This window comes from Streptopelia decaocto (genome assembly GCF_964273445.1).
Source record: "Streptopelia decaocto genome assembly, contig: HAP1_SCAFFOLD_1805, whole genome shotgun sequence".
NCBI classification, from domain to species: domain Eukaryota; kingdom Metazoa; phylum Chordata; class Aves; order Columbiformes; family Columbidae; genus Streptopelia; species Streptopelia decaocto.
In genome coordinates, this window is record NW_028117225.1 from 1 (window position 1) to 11,094 (window position 11,094).

An 11,094-nucleotide genomic window follows, 5' to 3' on the forward strand; every position below is an offset into this window, starting at 1 on the left:
CTTCTCTTCTCTCTCTCTTTCCTTCTCTTCTCTTCTCTTCTCTTCTCTTCTCTTCTCTCTCCTCTTCCTCTTCCCTTCCCTTCCCTTCCCTTCCCTTCCCCTTCCCTTCCTTCCCTTCCCTTCCCTTCCCTTCCCTTCCCTTCCTTCCCTTCCCTTCCCTTCCCTCCTTCCCTTCCCTTCCCTTCCCTTCCCTTCCCTTCCCTTCCCTTCCCTTCCTTCCCTTCCCTTCCCTTCCTTCCCTTCCTTCTTCTCTTCTCCTCTCCTCTCCTCTCCTCTCCTCTCCTCTCCTCTCCTCTCCTCTCCTCTCCTCTCCTCTCCTCTCCTCTCCTCTCCTCTCCTCTCCTCTCCTCTCCTCTCCTCTCCTCTCCTCTCCTCTCCTCTCCTCTCCTCTCCTCTCCTCTCCTCTCCTCTCCTCTCCTCTCCTCTCCTCTCCTCTCCTCTCCTCTCCTCTCCTCTCCTCTCCTCTCCTCTCCTCTCCTCTCCTCTCCTCTCCTCTCCCTCCCCTCCCCTCCCCTCCCCTCCCCTCCCCTCCCCTCCCCTCCCCTCCCCTCCTCTCTTTTCTCCCTATTATGTGAGCGGAACAATTATATAGAACTTAAATGCTTTGAGAAAGCTCCAATGTAATAGCTGTGAAGTGAAAGTGTGATCATTCATGTCAGAGATTCATTATATTCAAATAGTGTCACTGTGAGGAGCTTGAGGAAATAAAATTTAGTAGTGTATTTTCCTCTTTTTCAATACATTAGTGTTTCATTATGCTGTTCTCAGTTTTGGAAAGTTGCATCATTAAAATGCATACTTTTGTACTTTTTCCTGCTTATATGAAAAGGTTATGTCAACATCTCCTCCATTAAATGAATGTGAAAATGAAACTTCAAAAAAAATGCTATCATGATTCAGTGGATCCATGTTTAACATAAGAGTATTGTTAAATTAGTTTTCGCTAATTAGTCTTATTCCCATATTGGCTTGTACTACAGGATACAGCTATTATGCACATGTTTTATTTTCACAGAACAAATAAACTGTATAAGAGACAAAACAAAACAAAACAATACTGGAGACAAAGCAAGTCGCACAAATTTGATAACGTAATGTGTTTCTTCATTGGTTATCCCAGTCATTTTATGTAACCAAAAACACCAAATAAATTGGAAAACTGCATTCCAAGCCATACAATATTTGGAGAATTTAAAAACAGCAATGCTGTTTCTTTAATATCCTCCAATGTGTCTTGCTAACAAGCTGCTATGTTCAGCTGAATAAATTTAAATGCCAGAGAACAGGAAGATCGAAACAAGTAAACTCCAGGTGTATGGTGTGCAGCTAATACAACACTAACAAGGATCCACTTTCATGTTATTGTGGCTTTATTGGGTTTGAAATTCATGCTAACTATTTAAAGAGAGGTTAAAGTAAACCTTTACTAAAAATAAATTTAAAAATGTGAAACAGGAATAAAAAGCATTACTGAAAACTTTCAAAAGAGCATGAAGAATTTTGTCTCCTCCAGTGTCATCATTTGTGTTTCTTGACCTCTTTTTATTCTTAGGAAGCTTTAGCAGAAATCTTAACTTTTTCACAAGTTAGCAAAGTTTCTCCTTTTAGAACCCGTGTGATACTGTTTAGTGAAAAACTGTAAATACGCAGTTTAGTTGTATTTCTTTTGTCATAATTATGCTGAATAACTCTCTTTGTCTTCTAATTCTTTGTTGTGCTTTGACTAATTCTTCATATAAACAAAAAATTATAGCCTCTATCAGGCATACTCGCTGTGCTCTCTTGTCATAGAGACTCCTTGAAAACTGTATTTGTCCTCCAGTTCACAGGCCTTCTGGGGCAGCACCTAACCCCGCTCTCTTAGCAAGCTGAGTAACACAGTGGGCACCAAAGAGGAGAGAAAGGCCTTGCTGGGACACAAAGGATCATATATATGCTAATTCACACATTTTCTGTGTCATCTAAAACTTGTCTTCTCTTCAAGGTGTTTATGTACATGAGCTATTTCGCCACCAAGGTAGCAGAAATTTTAAGTCTTCACTGTGAAGAGAGGCAATTGAAAACAAAATTACAAGGGGACCTCAGCAAACTAAAAATCATCTCCTTATCAAAATCCTTATAAATCCATATCTCTATAAATATAAGCTTTTATCAAAGCTACGGCTGAATAGCTGTTTACTCCAAAATGTATCCAGGATTCCCCAAAACCTTTGAAAATAATTGTTTTCTGTGACCATGGTAGTATTTTTGCTTAAACTGAAATGAGACATTTTTCTTGCACTGGTAAGACAATTAGATACACACCTGCTCTGCTGACTCTTGAGTATGATCACAGATAAGAAGCTTCTGTGCACAAGTCACTGTAGAAGTAATCTGAGTATCTTCATGAACCAGTGCTTGAAGGGCTGAATGCTGGAAAAGTGAAGGCAAAAATGATGAAAATGGAACTAATGGGAAAAAAAAAAAAAAAAAGGAGCGAGAAAAAAAAGAAAAAAGCTTTACCATTGAGTTTTTCTCCACATAAGTGTTGTCTTGTGCATAATTTGCCCTCAGGCCTGAAGTGGTGATCTATTGATTTGGAGAGGGGATGAGAGGAAATTATGTGTAATCAGTTTCTAGTCCTCATTTATGCTATTTCCTACTATTCACTTTGTCACTGAAAACTATAAGAGGTTAGAGAAATACAAGCCCCTATTGTGCTACCACAATAAACACCTCTTCCAGCCAAATACCATGCATTTTGCTATGCTATAGAACCAGTCTGCATTATGTTTGGCATATGTTGAACTTCTTGGTAGGCTTAGGAGCATGAAGGGGCAGAGATTAGCTTCATACCATAAATGATCTAACATCTGTGTTTCTCAAAAATGTAAATGCCTTTATACCACTAATAAAACAGAATAAACTGATAAGAGCACTGAATTGCAGTTATATTTTACTGTTGCTTTTCAACTTCCTTTAGTAGTCTAGGAAAACAATATGGCCAGTCTACCAGACCTAGTGAAGTAAAAAAGAGTCTTGCTGGCTAGATCAAGCACTCCGCTGTTTTTGCAGCATTAAGCTCAGGAAGTAAGAGGAGTAGGAGAAGTATAAACACATTCATTTTATAGATTTTTTATTTGTTTTTTTAAAAAAGAAAACCAGCATATCAGTCCTCCTAGGGCTGATTCTTTTATGTCAGAATTTCTGATAACTGGTCTATTTGAGAAAAGACTGCAAAGTTTTGAGAAGCTAGTGACAGAAATATTTGCAAGGCTCTCCAGATGTTCCACTTCAACACCTGCAACTCAACAAAACTGGATCATTGTTAGATTTTGGTTAATGAGTTAGAAGAACAATTCAGTGTGTGCTGTTTTCATCTCTGTATCATATTTTCATTTAGATTGATAAGGAGCAGTTTCAAAAAATCCTTGAGCTAATTGAAAGTGGGAAAAAAGAAGGAGCCAAACTGGAATGTGGAGGAGGTCCATGGGGAGACAAAGGTTACTTCATCCAGCCCACAGTTTTTTCTGATGTTACAGATGATATGCGTATCGCCAAAGAAGAGGTAAATACATTTTTGGCATTCTGTACTCTCACTGGAGATTGTCTGTTTAAATGTCTGTGCTAAATATCCATTTAGAATGTCAAGTGGGTACATAGAAACATTCTTAGTAAATATGTAGTTCCATCCTGGTGGTGTTTAAAATGCTTTTCTCAGTTTCTGATGCCCATTTTAGCAACTCAGTGGAGGTCAGGGAGGCTGGCCTGCCAACAAAGGCTTGAGCTTAAGCTGGCAGTACATAAAAGTGCTGAGGTTTGGACTGTTTACAGTACTCCATACTGCCCATGTCTCACATATTGGATAATGATAACCTGTAGCAGAGAAGGAACCTTGAAGGCACAGCTTGTGAACTCTTTGCACTGCCTAGGGAGCCCCTTAATTTGGGGTTTGGACACAATATGCACTAAACAGCTACTTTGCAATAAGAAAAAGTAGTTAGATTGTGCTTCCATAGGCATTTTGTTGGTAACTACAGCAAAGCAGAGTTCTGCCTCTGCAGGGTTTTTAACCTAGATCAGTTTGCAGATGTGTCTACACAGCATTGAAGAAACTTTTGCTGACCCAACTAAAGTAGCAGTGCCAAGGTAGCAGTGATCATCTGCAAGGAATGACAGAGGGTCACAAGTGCAGAGCTGCTATGCCATTGAAAAAAAAGAGTTCTGTAAACACAGTCTCAAAGTCCATGTCCAAAGTCCTCTTCTCCATGTTTTTTTTGAATTCATCTTGATTAATAACTGCTGCAATCATGCTGCAATTGGTGTCCATTACAGTTCTTAAAACTAGAAAGCTCCTTCCAAATTGTTACAAATCTAGATGTTGCTTTATATAGCCAGCAGCACTGCTCATGCAGTCTGCTGAACATATATAGAACCTTCAGCAAGGGTCAACAGGCTGACTTAAAATGAACATCAGAGCATCTAGAATTAATTGTGAAGGGGACAGTGCTGTAAAACAGGAGATAGGTGTATGACAAATAATTTGGATTGTTTCTGCTGGTCTGGGTGTCAGGTAGGAAACTACACAGTAGTATGTTTCTTCACAGATTGGTTAGCTTCCTTTGAGTCAGCAGTACAAGCACTGCTTCTTTCACACTGTTTTGAGTGTATTGAACAATGAAATACCAGACAACCAAGGCAATTCATCAAATATCCAGGTTCTGAAAGACAAAGCTTGAACAGTGGGGGAACGTTCAGTGATTTTCTGATCTGCGTAAATCAGTCCCTGCAACTGTAGTTAGAAACTAGCACTAAACATTTTCCAGGAAAAAGAAGTGGAAAGGTCATGATCCATGGAATGGAAGTAATTATATGTGGCAATGCCCACCTGTCCTCGACAGACTTGGCACTGTGTGGTGGCCATGGGTACCTGTGGCTGAGAACACAGAGTGACAATAGTGGAAAAACTGAGCCTGAAGGATGATTATCTCACATAACACCCATATGGAAAGCAGAAATATTTATTTCATCTAGTGTACATGTCCAGTTGTGCAGCTACCTGCAGAGATAAAAGCTGAACAGAAAGTTCAGAGGAAGGAAAAGCTTAAGATATTAACTCTAAAACTGGAGTTTGCCAAAAAAATATCAGTTTATTGGTAACAGCCACAGGTATGTAAACACTGTGACTCCATGCTAACTCCGGTTATGGTGGGTGTCTTTTCATCTTTATTTATTTGTTTTCATAATTTTCCTTTTTTTTTTCTTGATTTATTGTTTTATCAATCATTTTACAATAGGCATACTACAACACTACAAAAATCCTATCTTTATGTGAATTTATAATCCTTTCTAGAGCTCTGTTATGAGATGTATACTCTTGACTGAATGAATTCAAGAATAAGGTCATCTGAAATAAATATTTTTTAAAAATATAAATTATTTACAATAGTAAGCTATCTTAGTTCACTTCTTTTATTTACATGTGTCTGAAACAGATATTTGGACCTGTTCAACAAATCATGAAGTTTAAAACTGCAGATGAAGTTATCAAGAGGGCAAATAACACTTCTTATGGCTTAGCAGCAGCAGTTTTTACCAAAGACATGGATAAAGCACTGACGTTTGCGGCTGCTCTTCAAGCTGGAACAGTATGGTACATAATAGCTTTTTAATTCTTCCAACGGCAGTAAGATATTTTAATAATTCTTTGGGTGGTATACTTTTAGATTTGAATTTGTTGTAATCTTTAGAAAGGTAGATCTATGCCATCCTCCTGTGTCTCTCTTTCCATCACTATTCTGTTCTTAAAGTGCTATTAAATAAATACTTACTTTGCGTCTTCACACAACTGTCCTGTAAACTTAGTCTGAAAAAGGAAACTGTCTTGTTAAAAAGGAAAGGAGACAAAACAAAATACAGTGAGAGTGCCACTTTACTTTCTACTCTGCATCTGAGAATAGCCCACTACATACTTAATTTGTGGGCATCATTTTTTGTTCTGTATAAAGAAATGAATTATCTGAAGTTCTGTGGCTATTAACATGGGCAGAAAACCTACTTGTGATGGAACAGATTGATAAAATGTGGTTAAAAAAAGTAAGGAAACACAATCAGGAGAGAACTGGTACAAGTACAAGGGCAACTGTTTTCAGAAATGGAAAAGAATGAAGTAACCAGTAAAGAGCTAGAAAGGCAAAGGCTAAGAGATGCAAGAATGAAAGCTTGGAGGAATAGCAGACTGAATCTAATTACTATCACTGACAGATACCTGCATTTCCCTGCGGTTACATCAATTCATCAGAAAGAGATCTAAATATACACTGAAGTCATTCTGAATTTCTTATTGGATGTGTAGCTTCAGAAGAAGTAACTATGACTTGTCTCTGATTTAACAACTTATACACTAGTTAGTAAGGAAATTTATTATACTTATCAGAGAAAGATGTGGCCATCACTCTGCTCAAGAACCCTTCCTGAGTGTTATAAACCTGATCATAAGTGTAGTTTCTGGTAATGCTTTGTTTCTCTGAACCTTGGATTACACATATTTTTGCAAATATATTACTCAGATATAGTTTGTAAATATGATCATAGGTTTTTTACAGTCAACAGAAAAACATTGATTTTTCAGAGTGAAAAAAACTCGTTCCGTGATATCAAAATTAATTTTTCTGTCCTTCCAGGATTAATTGTTACAGTGCAGTGTCTGCTCATTGTCCTTTTGGAGGATTTAAGATGTCAGGAAATGGACGAGAAATGTAAGTAAATACTTTTAAAACTGTAGATTCACCAGAACTGCAAAACAAATTTCGAAAATCCAAATTCAAACTCATTTATAACTAGGATGCCCAGTTTGAGATTTTGTCAAATTACTCTATATAGTGTTCAGGGACTTCATGTTGTCAGAGGCAATGTCAAGCAAAACATTTCCCTATAAAACAAATAAGAAGATTACTTAGATACATACTTTCTCAAACTGACCATTTTTAGTAGCTTGTGGTCTACTGATTTGTAAAACTGATCATTGTGTTTATAGTTTACAGTTTTTGCATATATATGTAGAAAGTGTCATTTGCATGAAGAGATAAATGTGTATAGTTTATGGAATTCCCTTTAGATGCTAGGTTTTTGAAAACACAAGGCATTTCAAAATCATTAATTTAAACAAAAGCTTTCAGTTTAAAATTACGTTTTTACAGTATATTCCAGCATGGTCAAAAGTTATGACAAAACTAGTCCTCTGTTGTCTTCAGGCCTTTGATCTTTTCCAAACTAGAGATGGAGGAGTATACAGAAATTATAAGCTAATCAAATTATTTCAGAGTTCCAAGATTCAGTCCAGTTTCAATTTGAATCATGTCCTGTCTAATCTGTGTTCATCCTGACCTTCATATTAGCAAGAGAATCATGTCACATGTTACATCACAAAACATCTCATATCATACCTGTTCATTATATTATATAGAATTAGGTCTTCAGAGTTTTTTTGGAACATAAATCACAAACAGCCATTTTTTAAGTATTTTGTCAAGTCATTTGTCATATATTTGGGAAGAACAAATTGTTTTTAAAGCAGCATATAAAATTCAAAATGTGTAAATTTTCCCTTTAATTAAGGCAAATGCATAGTACTTTTGATGAATAATGAAAGTACTTTAAAAATTAATGTGCTGTGAATTGTTTCAGAGCTTCCTTTTCTCTTTTTTGTACTTTTTTTTAAAGAGATAAATGCTAGAGTTTTCATGGTTGCTCACCACTGGACTCAATCTGCTCCTGATGGCAAAGCTCCCACTGACTTCAAAAGAAACAGAGTTATGCCAATGCTGAGATCTTTAGAAAATATCAAAATGAAAACAGGAGAAAACTATAATTTAGGCCATTACTATCAAGGACTGTTTTGCATTTGCTGAATGCCAAAAACTGAAATATCATCAATTCTGAATTACAGCCTTCTGCAGAAATATTTTGGGGATTTCTTTGCTGGAAATAACATGAAAACAATAACAGTCTATCATAAAGATTAATAATCTCTGTAACAATGCATTTTGAAGGAGTTAAGCTTTTGTGAAAATGAAGACTTTCCTAATGCTCCATTCAAAATCACAATTAGTAGAGCAATAAGGATATTCCTGCTAGAGAGCAAGGAAGGAAATAGTACAAGATAGTTGTCTACCATGGAAAATATTCTGTTAACATGTGGCAATCAGTTTTAGAGGAGATGGAAATAAGCATGAAACAACTTCACTGAAATAATCGGGAGGTCACAGTGTCAAGCCACTGACTTCCCTGAATAAAATCCCCTGTATAATTCTTGGAATGATAATACCATTATGAATTTAACTGCTGAATGTCACAAACTAACAGAATGCCACTTCAAAAATGAAGAGAATCAGTAAAAATTTACCCACAGCAGAAGAGTCCTGATCACAGATTCCTATTTCGCTTACAGATTTATCTAGTAAAATGGCAATGAGAAATGGATAACATACTGTAACAAACCCTTGTTCTGTAAAACATCACTTATGTCTAAATAGTTTGACTGCATCAGATGGCAAACATCTGGGCACACAAGCATACTTCATCTCATATGTAAAACATAGAGGTGGAATCGTGTTAATAATATGTCAGTAAAATTTAAATGTTTTTCACTGTCTGGGTGATTTCATAGTGGATTAATTATGTCCTTCATTTACTTGAGATGAAACACTTATTCTTTCACTTAGGAGAAAACTCAACATCAGAGGAAAGCATTTGAAAATAACTTGTTGAATATATCTGTGAAGACCTAACAATGTGCCTGCTTTGGTGCACAGAAAGACAGTTTAGCAATGCATTAAATTGATTAAACACCGTTATTTTGCTCAGAAATGAAATCGCTCTCTCTCCTACTTTTCTTAAGAGACAGTTACTGTAGCTTTTTGAAAGGCTTCCAGCAGCAGTCTAGCTGCACAGATGTCTTCTGAATATGTATAGTATACCTGTTATACATCTGTCCAATCATACAACACCACCGAAAATCCCATCCAGGCCATAACTCATATAAAAAGCATTAGCATAAATATTGCTCTTGGTTCTCTTTTATCTAGGGGAGAATATGGCCTTCATGAATACACAGAAGTTAAGACTGTCACAATCAAAATCCCACAGAAGAACTCATAATGCTGCTTGAGGTACAGAGCGAATCTGAAAAGGGGATCTTCAAATGCAATCTTCAAATGAATCTGAAAAGGGGATCTGAATTCTGAAGAATTATTCATTAAACTTTTTGCTTTCTGATTGTATAGGAGGTACTTGCTTACATTAAAAATATAAAGAATAATACAGAAAAGTGGCTGAGAAAATGAAAACTCAGTGTCTGGTGCATAGCTTACTAATTTTGTAATTCATGTTCAGGAATAACTTTTTTTTTTTTATTTTCAGTGGAAAGTCTCTGTAGTGCTATTAAAATGTTCCTTTTTTGATATATCCAACAGGAACAGTTTGAATCTATGTGCCCTTCTAAATGTTAGATGACAGCTCTCTTTGCATTTTCTTTGTGGCCTTAAAAAAGCACTTATGAGTAATTAGAAGATAGATACTTTTCCACGTCTTTCAAAAATAATAGGCTTTTTCTAGATATATTTCTTAGACTACTGAATTCGTTTATTATACCACACAAATGTAATCTGGATTATATTTATCAATATTAAAATTCACTTTCAAAACGTAGTATCGCTCCTTTTGATAGTCTTTTCTATTACACTGGTTTACACCTGGGCACTATGCATCCTTAAAGAGACACTACGTTCTCCACCATGTGTTTAGGTCATTGGAAGCATACTATATTGGCTATATGGAAACTAAATAAGCTAATTATTTGACAGTATTATAAATAGAAAAATGTGAACACACAGAACACTGGACAATTTGCCAAGAGCCAGCACTTGTTTTTGTAATGATAAGTATATAAAAAAATTCTTAAGAGATAACAAGCGAGAAGTACCAAAGGGCAAGAAGAGAAGTGGAGGTGAGGGAAGGCAATCTTCTTTGTAATTTATACCATTTTTCCTGTACTCACATGTCTGCATGTTTTTCTTATAGCTGCTTCTTCTCATAAAGACCCTCTGCAAATATTTGTGTACCAAGCTGATCATAACCTGCAAGATCTCTTGGTCGTGCAGCTTCAGTATTTCACAATTCTCTGCTCATCAACAGCAACCACCAGATGAGTCCTGGGACAGTGGTCTACAGACACAAAGTATTGCAATTATGTAATCTCCTACTGACAGAGTCAAATTTTCCCTGCACTGAATCTGGAGCCCCAGTTCATCTCTTGTCAGAGGAAAATGTAAAGAAGAAAGCACAGAAATCAAAATAAGCACCAAAAAAAAGAGAAAGGGGAAAAATCCTAAAGAAATAAGTTGAAGAGAAAAAATTATAGCAAAACAATAGAAGAGATTTTGAAAGTGGTAATGAACATTGTATTAGAGAAAACCTGAATATCATGAAAGATTACATTTTTGAAAAGAGATGAAAAGCAGTCTGTAGAGCAGGTATGGATCTTCATAAAACTCTACTGTCGAAATTCTGCTTTTACTGAAGTCAATTGTAGAAGTCTCAAAGGAGGATAAACATGTCAAATTGCACTAAGCCTAAATTTTCATTTTGTTTTGGATCAGGCATGCACATATGAATCACAGAATCACAAAATCACAGAATGTTAGATATTGGAAGGGACCTTAAAAGGTCATCTAGTCCAATCCCACCACTGGAGCAGGAACACCTAGAGGGCTTTGAATGTCTCCACAGAAGAGGGCTTTGAATGTCTCCACAGAAGAGGGTTTTGAATGTCTCCACAGAAGAAGACTCCACAACCCCCCTGGGCAGCCTGTTCCAGTGTTCTGTCGTCCTCACTGAGAAGTTTCTTCTCATATTTAAGTGGAACCTCTTGTGTTCCAGTTTGAACCCATTACCCCTTGTCTTACCAGTGGCTGTCACCCAGAAGAGCCTGCCTCCATCCTCCTGACACTGACCCTTTACATATTTGTAAACATTAATGAGGTCACCCCTCAGTCTCCTCTTCTCCAAACTAAAGAGACCCAGCTCCCTCAGCCTTTCCTCATAAGGGAGATGCTC

At 36.8% G+C, this 11,094-nt stretch overlaps 1 long non-coding RNA gene across 1 annotated transcript; it reads left to right on the forward strand.

The window, feature by feature from the left end:
• The first annotated feature begins 5,499 nt into the window (after nucleotides 1-5,499).
• Nucleotides 5,500-9,201, forward strand: LOC309451829. The gene is made up of 3 exons (XR_014186339.1): nucleotides 5,500-5,632; nucleotides 6,663-6,737; nucleotides 9,066-9,201. It is a non-coding gene; the product is annotated as an uncharacterized lncRNA (long non-coding RNA).
• The last annotated feature ends 1,893 nt before the right edge of the window (nucleotides 9,202-11,094 follow it).